Source organism: Gorilla gorilla, chromosome 5, assembly GCF_029281585.2.
Source record: "Gorilla gorilla gorilla isolate KB3781 chromosome 5, NHGRI_mGorGor1-v2.1_pri, whole genome shotgun sequence".
Taxonomy (NCBI): domain Eukaryota; kingdom Metazoa; phylum Chordata; class Mammalia; order Primates; family Hominidae; genus Gorilla; species Gorilla gorilla.
The window spans coordinates 20,033,323-20,046,710 of NC_073229.2; the positions used below are offsets into that span (position 1 = coordinate 20,033,323).

The window sequence follows — 13,388 nt, forward strand, 5'->3', positions numbered from 1 at the left end:
CCATTGTGTGTTTATGTGTGTGTGTGTGTGTGTGTGTGTGTGTGTATACATATATTCCACGTTTTCTTTATCCATTTATCTGTTGTCGGACACGTGAGTTGTTTCCACCTTTTGCTATTGTGAACAATGCTGCTATGAACATGGGTGCATACAAACCTGTTTCAGTCCCTCCTTTTGATTTCTTTTAGTATATTTCTAAGGGTGAAATTATTGGGTCATGTGATAATTCTATTTTTAGTACTTTGAGGAACTACCATATTGAATTCTATGATAGCTGCACCATTTTAGAATCCCATCAACAGTGAGCAAGATTTCTAATTTCTCCACATCCTTGCCAATATTTGTTATTTTCTGTTTTTTTTAATAGTAATCATCCTAATTGGTATAAAGTCTCATTGTGGTTTTGATTTGTATTTCTCTAATAATTAATGATATTGGGCACCTTTTCATATATTTTTTGGCTCTTTGTAAATATTCTTTGGAGAAATGTCTATTTGCATCCTTTGTCCATTTTTAAAATCAGGTTATTTCTGTTGTTGTAGTGAGTTGTAGGGATTCTTTATATATTCTGCCTATTAATCCTTTACGAGATGTCTGATTTGCAAATATTTTCTCTCATTCCAGGGGTTGCCTTTTCATTCTGTTGATTGTGTCCTTTGATGCACAGAAATGTTTAATTTTGATGTAGTCCAATTTGTCTAATTTTATTTTTGTTGCCTGTACTTTGGGTGTCATATTCAGGAAATCCTTGCCAAGTCCAATGCCATGGTGTTTTCCTCCTAAGTTTTCTTCTAAGAGTTCTATAGGAGGGTGGCACAGCCTCCCTCCTGACTGTGATCAAGGTGTCAGCTGGGCTTTGTTCTCATTTGGAGGCTCAGCTGAGGAAGAATCCACTTCCAAGCTCCCTTAGGTTGTTGGCAGAATTCACTTATTTCTGGTGACTTGCTTCTTCAAAGTCAACAAGGAGAACAAGACTCCAGAGAGAGGCTACTGGCAAGACAGAGTTTTTTATAACATAACGTTGTAATAAGAGTGACCTTCCAACACCTTTGCCATATTCTATTGGTTAGAAGCAAGTCACGGATTTCATTCACGCTCAAGGGGGATGAACTAGAACCTGAATACTAGGAGGTGGGGGTCGTGGAGGTCACTTTAAAGTCTATTCATCCCATCTGATGCATGTTTTAAAAAGACCTCTCACTATAATGTGTGGAGGTTAGACTGTAGGGTGGTGGAGAGACCAGGCTTAGTGACAAGAGGCTGTTGTATTTGGAAATTAGGAAATCATTAGGAACTGCTTTTTCAACAAATATTCATAAAATCTACTATATGAGAGTCACTGGGTTAGGTGTTAAGGATGCAGTGTGGAAGTAAGATTTCTCATTTTTTAACTTTAAAAAATTTTGATTGACACAGAATAATTATATATATTGATGGAATACATGTGATATTTTGATACATGTACACAATGTGTAATGATCAAATCAGGGTAATTGGGATACCTATCACCTCAAATATTTATTGTATCTTTGTATTGAGGATATTCAATATCCTCCATTCTAGCTATTTTGAAATATACAATAAATTACTGTTAACTATAGTCATCCTACTATGCTATACTATGCTACTATCCTGTAACTTATTCCTCTTATCTAACTGTAATTTTGTTCCCATTAACCAACCTCTCTGTAACCCTCCTACCTGCTTCCCTTCCCAGCCTCCGGTAACCACTATTCTACTCTCTACTTCTATGATATCAACTTTTAAACACCCAGTGGAATATTATTCAGTCATAAAAAGAAGGAAACCCTGTCATTTGCAGCCACATGGATGAGCCTGGAGGACGTTATGCTAAGTTAAATAAGTCAGGCACAGAAAAAGAAACACTTTGTGATGTCACTCATATGTGGGAGCTAAAAATAAAAAAGAGTTCTCATTTTTGAGAAAGCATTTTCTTGAAAAGACAGGGGCAAAAGTTATTTTAAACTGGTTGAGGAGGAAACAGGAGGTGTGACTGTAGTGGTGGCCATTTAGAATATTTTCATAGACTTTGGAGAAGAATAGAAAGAGAGAGATGAGACAAGTAGTTTGAGGGGGCACAGAGTTGACAGTGTTTATGTATTTTCTTTTTGTATTTCTTTTCCTCTGGCTGAAAGGTAGGGATAGTAGAAAGAAAGAGGCAGAAGATACAACAGAGGGCACATTCCAGTGGAGAACTGGGGGGATGGAATGAAGGGCATGGGAAGAATTATCTTGAAAGGAAGTGAAGACATCTTTTTGAAACCACAACCATAAAAACATTAGTAAGGTTAGTCCAAAAGTAGAGGGGAATTGAGGGAGTATGTGCCAGATAGCATCTGTTTTCTCTGTCAACTCAGAAGGGAATGGTATTTATTAAGAGGTGTAAGGGCGTTGTCACTTTGAGGAGAGTAGGCAAAGTTGGGTGTAGCCTTCACTGGAGAAGGGAAGGGAAGGGGGACTGACCTCCAATGACCAAGTGAGCTATCGTGCAGGACTGTGGTTCCAGTCCAGACTCAAAAACATTAATTTGCAATGGAGCCAGTCCACATGGGTGCATCATTTACTTTGGTAGTATTTGGGAAATCGAGGAAGAGGAATGGAGAAAAGAGAGAATCAGGGTGATCTGGGGCTGAAGTCAGCATGGGCCAGGGCCGCAGAAGATTCCTGTGGCAAGAGGTAAAGAAAGCTACTGAGACTGTCAGAATGCAGCAGAGTCCACAGAGTGGGGAGGGACAGGAGCTGTGCTCAGGTTGGGTGGGGGTGACAGTGGGGGCAGCAGAGAGAGAAAAGTTGCATTTCCAGAGGGGAGTTTTATATTTTAGCATCTTTAAGCTCATTCTAAATTTTAGTGCAGTCTAATTCAATCAGGAGAATTGAGTCAGTAAAAAGTTAACGTTAATAAAAATTTCCTAAAAGCAATAGGCTTGCGCTACACATTACACCAGATGTCTTCATTCTATGAAGCCTTGGGGAATGGCCCTTTCCCCTCAGAGGCCACTACAAGGAGACAGGGTTTCCAAGGACCCTCCTTCCACCTCTGTCTGCTTACACATGGATTTATCTGTCTGATCGATTAGGAACCTGTAGACTGACATTTAAAGAAAGGGTACAGAATCTAAAAAGACATTAAGAGACTTCGCATGTGGTTCTCAGGGATACTCCACATGGATATGCACGACCTGAGAGCTTGTTAAATGTGCAGATGCCCCACCCTCACTCCCAGGCCATCTGCTTCCTGGATTCTGGGAGACCTGATCTGCATTTCCACAAGCACAAACACGACTTCAGAAAAAGCTGGTTTAGTGGGTCCAAGAAAGTTGACACCTATGGCATGCAGAAATTGTTCTAGATGTTTGGAGAAAACCAGGGAACAAAACAAAGACCCTGCCCCATGGAGTTCATATTCCAGTGAAGGAAGGCAGATAATACATTGATTATACGATCAATGAGAAGGTGGTGAGGGCAGTGACGGGAGAAAAATAGACCAGAGGGCAGGAAATGGAGGGTCATAGTAGGGACAGGCTGCAATACTAAGGAGAAAAGTCAGGTGAGGTCAAAGAGGGAATGATGGGAGCTGAGTAGGTTGGGATGGGTGACTTCTGCTTTTGCTCAGAGGGCCACAAAAAGCCATCTGAGAGTGCTGAGCAGAAGACTGAATAACCTGCAGAACATTTTCTGAGGGTAATGTTGGCTCTTGCCTTGAGAGTAGATCTGGAGGTGGGGTAGGAGTGGGGGAATCTATTAGAAGGTAATTGCAGGAATCTAGGCAAGAGATGACAGTGGGTTGGACCTGGTAGCAGCAGGGCAGGTGGTGAGAAGAGTTTGGTCCTGGGGATATCTTGAAGGTAGAGTCAGAATTCCCCATAGGTTAGGATGAGGCATAGAAGAGAAAGAGAGAGGTATAAACAACTCTAGAGATGGGTCAGCATCAACTGAAACGGGAAAGGCTACTGGTTGGGGAGGGAAGATTGAGAGTTTGATTTTGGACTCATTGAAGTTGACATGCTTATCAGACATCTGTGGGGTCTGTGGAGTGGATCGTTGAAGTTTGGGAGAGAGGTGTGGACTGGGGAGGGTCACTGGCATATAGATCCTGTTTACAGCTGTGAGACTGGATGAGATCCCCAGGGGAAGGAGTGTCTATAGAGAGAGGGTGGAGGCCAAGACATGGCTCTGGGAAACTCCAATACCTGAGGTCAGGGAGTAGAGGGGAGCCAGCAGTGAAGATGGGAAGGAAAAGACCAGTGAAGTGGGAGGGAAAGTGGAGTGAGGTGTCCTGAAAGTCAAATGAAGAAAGAGAATCAAGGAGAAAGGAGTGATTGGCCATGTCTGGAGCTACTGATGAGTCAAGTAAGATGAGGACTGAGAACTGGCTGTGAAACTTTATAGTGAGAGAAAGCGTAGCATGATTGTATGCTGATAATCTGGTTGAATGGGAAAACATAGTGATGTAGGAGACAGGGAGCAATGCCCTTGAGTAGACCTGAGGATATGGGCTGGACAGTGCAAATAGAGAGCTTTGCTTTAGCAGGAGATTGTACAATTTATCTGCAATAAAGGAAGGAAGGCAGAATGCATGGGTACAGATGCTGGGAAACGGGTGGGTGAGGTGTGGGAGTGTAAGCATTCTCTTCTGGGTGCTGTGATGTTCTCAGGGAAGTAGAATCGAGTTTCTTGAGAGTTAAGACATGATTGAGATTGTATTTTTGTTAAGGAAGCGTGACCAAGCCAGAAGAAGCAAGGAAGCTGAGGATATGTGCAAAGAAGTGATTATACCGATTTACCATGGAATGTAAACTAAGCTTCAAGGGCATCACATGGGTGTGGGCCACAGAAGGCCTGGATCGCTGGGTTGGAGGTACCAATGAGTCAGCAGTATTATTGCTCTGGGAGATCAGACAGGCTGAGCAAGGAAGAGAAAGTGGGGACCAGAAATAAATGTTTTTGGTGCTATTAGAAACTGTATTTTCCTTAATAGAAGATTAATTCTTCAGGAATCAGACCTTCAGTGTATATGAATTAAGATGATAAAAGGAAAGGAGGGGACTGTTGGATCAAATAAAAATTATTTATTCATCATTTACTTTATGCCCTGTTGTGTGCTTGCCTTTGGGGAAACATTTAATTTAGTTAAATCTACATTTTCTAAGAATTTGTAGTGAAGTGCTAAACCAGAGCGTATTGACCATTAGAACTCCCAGTGTATAGAGAAGGTGCTGTGTTCCCACCATTCTTCAATGGGTGAGTGTTTGTTGGGGATGTGGTTGGTTCTCAAACTTGTGCATACACTTCCCTTTCTTGCCTTCCATCTCGTGTGCTTACATTGTACATACATATTCAAAACTCCAAAACATAGGAGTTCTAACCCTGACACTTCTGAGTACATTTACCAAGACAATGAAATAACCTACTTAAAATTCAGTAGCATTCTGGGTATCTCAGGACACTTGGCCAATGTTCAGACAGTGATGTGATGACGTTCATTCCCGTTCTGTTCCTCACTGGCTCTCAGTGTAAATGGTGCCCCCTGGGATGGTTCTGTGCCTCCTTGGAGATTCCCACTGGGATTTCTGAACTGTCCAGGTGCAGGCATCACAGGAGCCAGTGTCCCCAACACCAGTGAGTACACTACTCACTCCTTGTCTGCCCCCGTGTCACCAGTTCACACATCCTTGAACCACAGATGAAAACTCTGTCATTGTTTCCCATAAAGTTTTTTTTCAGGCTTTCTACAGAAACTCTCATATATTATTAATGGGAGACCATGAAGCAAATGAGTGTGTCATTGTATTTAAGCTGACACTTGAATGAGAGGAGTTGGATGCTCAGGGAGACACATTAGTTTGCTCCCTCTGGGGCAGACCCTGCCTGAGAAAGCAAAGGATATTTGCTTGTGTTCATTTCCACCCCCACACATGTCCTCTGTTTCTTATCTGCGCCTGCCATCCACAGAGGATTGATGGCCTTCAATTCACCCTCACCAGCACCTGTGATTAAATTATTTCTCTCCTCATTTTGCATGGATACTTCAAGCAGGGCAGGCAGATAGTCATTTCCCTCCCTCTTGGAAAGTGTTCCAAGGGGACAGAGGCCACTCAGAAAAACACCAGTAAATCCTATTGGCTTCAAGTTTGGATTTGCATCCTGCCTTGGCGTGATGGGTTGGGCAGAGGCCTGGGAGAAGGAGGAAAGTGGAATGAAGAAAAAGGCTTGCATCCAAACCGGAAGTTGCAGTGTCTTGCAGTTCCTTTTATCCTTTCTTTCAGGTAAGATTTCACTTCTTTTTATGCAAACTCAGGCCAAGCCTGTGGTCAAATTCTGCCCCTCAAAGCGGGGGTGAGGATAGGGGGACATAGTGACAGTCTGAAACTCTGGCATTTCCTGATGTCATTCTTCATACTACGAAGGCTGGTTTCTCCTGCTTCCTTGGCTTTCCCGGAGTGCTTACTTCTTCTAACCAGTGAAAACTGAATCTCACAAGTAAGCCCCCAAATTTGGTATCTTGATTGGTGAGGTTCATTCCTGGGGCACTTATTGAGGCACCTGCTGAGGCCCCATTCCTGCCCAAGCATATTTTTTTGTGCAAAATAATAGTTACATTGACCCGGCCCTCCTTCCAACCTAGAGTAGAGTACATGTCTCATCTCTCCCCTTGGTGAAACTGCAGATCCTATTTCTGAGTCTTCTTTGAAGACAAATTCTTCATATGCTATCTTATTCATTACAAAAGCTGTTTGCCTTATCTACTGAATATATATATATATGTATATATATATATATATATATATATATATATATATATATGTGAGCCTGTATTATGACTTCTTTAAGTAGAGGGGCTGATGTTGTCTGCTAATTGATCTTTTGGCCTACTCATGAGCTTTTGGAAACTGAATCAAAAATATTTGTTGATGATACCACAAAGACCCTATGAAACGGCTTTAACTGTAACTTCCTGTAAGAGATTTGCTGAAAACTTGCTTATGACTTCAGGGTGATTTTTGCTTATTAGGTGTCTACTCTATTGGCCCCATGTATAGGATGAGGAGAGAGTACTGAAACTATCAGATGCCAGTCAGGCTCCAGAGCATGTCCCTCCCAGCATGAGTTCTATGTCCACTAAAGAGATGGACCAGAGTGCCCACAGCAGCATTGTTCTTAACAGCACAATCTGGAAACAACTCACGTGTCTGCGTACAGAACCGTGGACACGTAAATTATGGTAGATTCATTCAACACAGAGCAGTGGAAGGGAGCAGATTACTGTTACCTGCAATACGATGACAAAAGGTCAAGTGACAGCAGACAGCTCCAAAGAGTACAGACTCCATGGCTCTGTTTCTATGAAGTTCAAAACTGGGCAAAACTAATTCCTGGCGATGGAGGTCAGAATAGTGTCAACTGGGAGGGGTCATGGGGCAGGGGTCTTGGGTCCTAGAAACTTGTATGTCTTCATCCAGGTGGGATCACCCAGGTGGATGCGTGTCTAAAAATCAGTTGAGTTGCTTACTTAAGATGTGTGCGTTTTGTCAGATGTAAGTGATACCCAAGTTCAATACTTAAAAGAAAAAGATGAGTCACAGAGTCCCTGGCTTGGAGGAGCTCATGGTCTGGTAAGAAAGAAAAATGCAAAGGGAATCATTTCCCTGGAATGTACTAAGCGTGGTCATGGAGGCATGCACAACGAGGAGACACAGAGACAAGTATGGGGCTCAGGGAAGGAGGAGGAGAGAGAGAGAAACACACAGAACTCTTGGAGAGAGGCAGGACGCTTCAGGAAAGGGACAGCTCAGTGTGTCTGGTGTGGTCCATGCCACTGTCACGCCAATGAAGCTGCTCTACCGAAGGCCACTAAATCCCAGGGATCCTTCCCAGCTTTTCTTCTCTTTGATCTCGATGGCATTTGGTTTTTTCAATGGCTTTTATTTTTGGAAACACTCTATTGCTTAGCCTCAGTGACATTTCCCATTGGTTTTTGTTTTTTTTTTTCTTCTCATTCTTGACCATTTCTTTTTGTTTTCCTTCCTGGTTCCCGCTCCCAGTCCTGCCCTTTAAAGGCTGCTGTCCCACAAGGGCTGGCTGTGTCGTCTTCCTCTCTCATCTTGTCTCTGGGCAGCCTCATCCATCCGTGTCCATGGTTTTAACTAACCCTACCTCTCCTTCTACCTTCCCCCAACCCCACTGCCCAAATGTTGTTGACTACAAATTTGGTGTCTCCGACCCATATGTCCACCATGACCTTAAGAATTGCGTTTTACATCCTGAGTGGACATGACTACTCAGATGTCCTGCAGACAGCCCAAAATTTCATATTTCTAAAAGTGGGCTTTTCATCTCCCCTGCTCCCCAAATGTTCCTCTTCTTGTTCTCCCTCATCCTGCAAAATGTCTTCAGAGCTGTCTTTTGTCCCAGGTTCAGCTGGGTGGTCTCCCTCTGCTCTTCGGCCCTACCTTCTGTGCACCCCATCATGGCACAATTCATGCTCAATTCAAAGCAGGGAGCAAAATGGAGGCAGCCACTGTTGTGTGTCTCCACTGCTAAATGAGGCTCTCCCGAGTGCAAGGCTGCAGGGGGGCTTTGGGAGAACTCGGTGGAATGTGATTAGGCTTACGTTCTTTACTGGCAATTGCCTCAGAGTTTTCCTGTTTTTTCCCATAGCCCTATGTGGACACTGGAATTATGAACCTGGTATTAGTTTGATGCAGTGACAGAAATGTAACTGTTGACTTAGGCAGAATGGGAACCTACTGAACAGTGTTGGATTCAACCTGGGGCACAATTGAATCCCAGGCCTTCGAGGATGCTGTCATTCGGATTTGGTCTCTCCCTTTCCCGCTGCCCTCTGTATCTCAGCTTTCCCACCTGGTGGCTTTGCTCTCAGGGGGAAACCGAAAGCTCAGGACTTACTTGACCTTTATGGCTGGCAGTTCCAGCAGAAAGAGGAAGCTTCTCTTCATGACAGCGTCTCTGCACCCAGCTGGGATCATGATCGCCCCGCTGAGCCAATCACCAAGGCAAGGCAGGTGGAATGCCCCTGCACCCCTCCAGGAGCTTGGTGTCCAGCCAACCCTCCAAAAGCCTGAGTCTAGGGTACAGTCAGGCCCACAGGAAACCTGAGGGGCTGTTAGCAGAAGAGGGAACTTATGCTGGCCAAGCAAAACAGCACTTGTGCATCAGAGGCCCTCTTTGAGGAGGCGTGGGAGACACGGCTGTCTGGGCAGGGTTCGAAGCTGGCGACACCACGCTCCAGGCCCAGCCTGGGCCCCTCGCTTGCGGCTTAGCCTTAGGCTCGCTCCACCTGGGGCTGTCCTCCTGTCAGCCCCACACTTCCTACTCAACGGGTCATTGTCAGGTGAACAGGACTCAATGAAAAGGAGCCTTTTAACCTGTATTTTCAATTTGCCCTCTGTCTTTACCTGCCATGGCCTGTGCTGTGTCATGGGAATGAGGAAGGACGGTGCAGCAGCCAGTGCTGGCTGGTCTGTGTGAATCACCTGCAAGTCATGCAGAACGATGTCGTGGCGGGGTCAGGCTTCCAGCATCCGCAGCTCACACACCTTTCTATTCCACACAGGACCTGGCACTGGGCTCCGGGCCGCCGCTGCCCCTGGTCCTTCAGTGTTGCTCAAACTAGAAACAGAAGCCATGCTGGAAGACAGAGCTGCTGACCTAAGCCCAAAGCCCAGGTAAGGTGCAGACAACAGGCAGGCACTGGAGTGGCAAGGACCATCACGTGGTTCCTGGGTCCATGCGTGTTCTGCCCGGGCGACAGCTGGCACCCTGAAACACCACTCACAGCTCCAGTCCTGGCCCTGCCACCACGTTAGCTTGTGCTCTCATGCAGTCACTGACCCTCCCCAGACCTCTGTGTTTTTATCAGGAGAATGAGAAGCTGGATGTCATCGCTCCTTTGCAATGATTCTGAGGTACTGCATTTAGGGAGAAAACCCCACCACACACATGCTCAATACAAACCCTATTTCTGGGGGTAGATTTGATTTAAAACGTCACCATAAACCGTTTAAAGCATCCAGTAATTTACTAATAATGCGTTTCCTGATGAGGGGAGGGAAGGCCGCGGTTTCAATCTCTCCTACTGATTCAGTGTGTGCTGTTCCCTAAAATAAAAATCAGCTTCATCGAAAGCTGCTGAAAGTTTTATGTCGCCTTAGCGCACACCACACCTAAACTCAGCAGGACACTGTTTCCTTGTTAGAGGATACATAGCAGAGAGTTCCAAATAATAGCTCAGCTGTCCAATGTCTACTTAATGGATTAGCAAAGGTAACAAATGATATCTTATTCCTGGCTCCTTCTGCTGAAATGCGATACTTCCAAAGGCTGGAAACCGTTCCCACTTGGTGACCTTCCTCCTTTCAAAGAATGAACATATTTGCTTCTCTCAACCTAGGCCTTTTCCCCTCACCACAGAATAACCCAAAACATCTGGAGATACTGTGGGGTCTCTCTCAAGAAGATTACACGTTCTTTTCAGCTTTTACTTTTCTGGGAGATGAATCTTGACAACTGGAAATTAGCAGCTGGAGTTATGGCAGCAAGGAGGGCCCACCTCACGGTCCCGGGGGACGTCTCCGTCCTTCTCTTCAACATCGTCTCTGCCGTTCCCTGCTTACTCTCCCTCCTTCCTTCTTCTTTCTTTCTTTCCTCAAGATATTTCACTGACCCTTGAGACTGTAAGACACAGAGAAGCTTCCTCCTCCTCCTTCCCATTTCTAGCAGGGAAAGAGGCCCCTGGAATAGGAATTGGGCATTCCTGGCTCCCAACACGTTTCCTCTGGGCCTGGCCTGAGGCCAGGGCTGCTGCTTAACGGGGCAGGTTTTACCTCATCTCGAAATACCCCTGAAGGCCATCTAGCTCTGGCCTCTGTGTAGGTGTCAGTAACAGCTGGAGAGCTTGAAGGCAGGTGGAACATGTTCCTCTGTCCCTTCTGTCATTAGGGGTTTTACAGAGCTGGTCCGTGCCATTGCTAATCACTCATTCATTCCTTTCACAGTAATCTTCAAGCAAGGGACCTGGTTGAGTGTCTGCTCCATGACAGGCGGGGGACTCTTTGCCCATGGAAGCTCTAGGGCCATTTTCCAGCTGAGGTTTTAAAAAAAAGGGAAGATGTGGGTCAGAGGACACCCACAGAGGACAGGTGCGTTCCTTCTCAGGTTGCCGCAAACATCCTGATGTCTCTCCTCTTCAGTTCCCAGTTGAGAGCTGTCAGCTAGGTTCTTCGAGGCCAACTTTCGCTAATGTTTGGTTAGAGAAGAAAAGAGGAATAAACCCTCCTCTGAGTGCCGATGATTACAAGGATGCCCATTGGTATGTCGAGCTGGGGCTCAGAGCAGAAAAGTCAATGCATCATAGGATGTTGTAAGGATGGATTATTTCAGGAAAAGACGTATTTTCCCTTGGGATGTGAACAAGTGTGCGTGTGTGGCGGGGAATGGGTAGAAAATCGGGTGATGGGGACATAAGGAGAGTGTGGGAGGACACTAATGGTTGAAGTGCAGGAGGGCCTAAAGAGCCAGCCTTGTCTGCCTTGGCTGATTTTGGTACAGGTGGAATGTGAAATATGAACTATTTACACATCTCCTATTTCCATGGACTAAGAAAAACAGAGAAAGCTGGGCACAGAGCTATAACTGAGCTCCCTTCTTCTGAACTCCAAACCACTTCTTTAAAATGGACCGTTAGATCTTGGAGGAAGCCGTTTTCCACTAGGCCTAGTGGTGCTGGAGCAGAGCATGTGCCACCAGCTGAGAAAACAAACCCGAGAAGGAGAAAGTATACTCAGGTTAACAGGCCCCGGGCAAAAAGTCTCCGTTCCCTGCCTCCCCGCCCGGCCTGCCCTCCCCTGGGGCTGGAACCGTGGGCTTTGGCAGGAGAGGTCTCAGGTAGGGGCTGAGGATTGGCTGGCCCAGCCGCATAGAACATAAAGAGATTTACAGTCTACTACTTCTGACTTTTATTAAATGAAAACCAGAGGTATAAAAATAAGGCAGCAAATAACACCATAACAGGAAATAAAAGGGGCGAAAAGGGGGCAAGTCCGCACCTTGAGGATGGCGTGCCCATTGCGATGCGGGTGTTCACAGCCACGACTCTCACCAGCCACGCTACACGGAGAGGAAGCCACCGCGGACGAAGGCGGTGGGGCAGGACTGTCCGCATCAGGGGCTCGCGGGTCTAGAGCTCACTGAGAAAGGTTTAAGCTTTGCTGAAACCTTAACTATGCCTTTTCAAGATTTTTCCTCTTTTGCTTGGAAATCTTTGTTTTATTCTAAGTGACTTCTCACATATTTGTTTCCAGTTTGTTTTATACCTCCCTGAAACTAGTTAAGTTAAAAGCCACCTGATGCTGGAAAACCCTTTATGGACTGTGTATGTGGATGTGCCTGTGTATGTGTGTGAAAGAGAAAATAGTCATACTTTTTAAGTAGCCAGCAATTGGAGCTAAGGATGACATTCTGAACCTTCGTCCGTAGTTTCCGAGTGGGGTTTGTTCTTTGGAGGCAATTCATGAACCTCCCAGGCGCACAGCTCTCATTTGATTGGCAATTCCCAGCACTAAAGAGCAAATCCTGCTTTGGGAACCTCACGTATTTCTTTTCCTTTTTCCAGACCCGTACCTGGGCTCTGATTCATCAGCTAAATTCAGGTGGAAGATATCAGTTGCTTATAAAAATATTCTAAAGTCATGCCTAAACTTTAAGGGGGAAAGGTCTAGATGTTTCATTAAACATTTATCACTTTTTTTGGAGGCAAAAAAACTTTATTTTCCTCTCTTGGGGAATTACCCAGAAGCCATAAAATGCTGTTTTATAACTGAATATCCCAGTTTACATCTCATGGAACGAAGCAAAATAAATACAAACTTTAAAAATATGGTCACAGCCCATATATTTTAAAAAACATTGTCACCACGGACCAACGCAGCTCAAATGTTTCTTTCATGTTTAACCCTATGGGGTGGGTAGATTTCCCCCCAATATCAGTCTTGTTTCCCTATGAACTGTCTGATTTCTGCTGTAGTATTAATAAAAAGGAGTGGTAATGGAATCTTATGGCTTATTTACAAAGTAAAATGTTACCAAAATCTGAGAATAATTCCTAGGGATGAATTTCTTTTCTCCTTTCCCCACTGGGCCCTTCAAATTTTTCTTCAGTGGCTTTACTTTTGCTTTTCTTCAAGTTTTACTTTCCCTTGGAGTTTATATGAAGGAAATGGAATGAGGTCTGGGATTTGCTTCAAAACAGTCCAGTGGGGCGAGCTAGTAGGGGATGCAGGAGAGGGTCTAGGTGAGACCGGCTTGGGTGTGAGCTAACTGTTATTGAAGCTACGTGTTGGGCACAGGGA

The 13,388-nt window shown here is 45.0% G+C and overlaps 1 long non-coding RNA gene across 1 annotated transcript in view; it reads left to right on the forward strand.

The window, feature by feature from the left end:
- LOC101148677 (uncharacterized) overlaps positions 1-13,186 on the forward strand; it is a 181,133-nt gene extending 167,947 nt beyond the window's left edge. The window contains exons 8-9 of the long non-coding RNA XR_010134144.1: positions 9,596-9,707; positions 11,037-13,186. This is a non-coding gene — a long non-coding RNA (uncharacterized lncRNA). The remainder of the gene's footprint in view (positions 1-9,595; positions 9,708-11,036) is intronic.
- Positions 13,187-13,388: the final 202 nt, after the last annotated feature.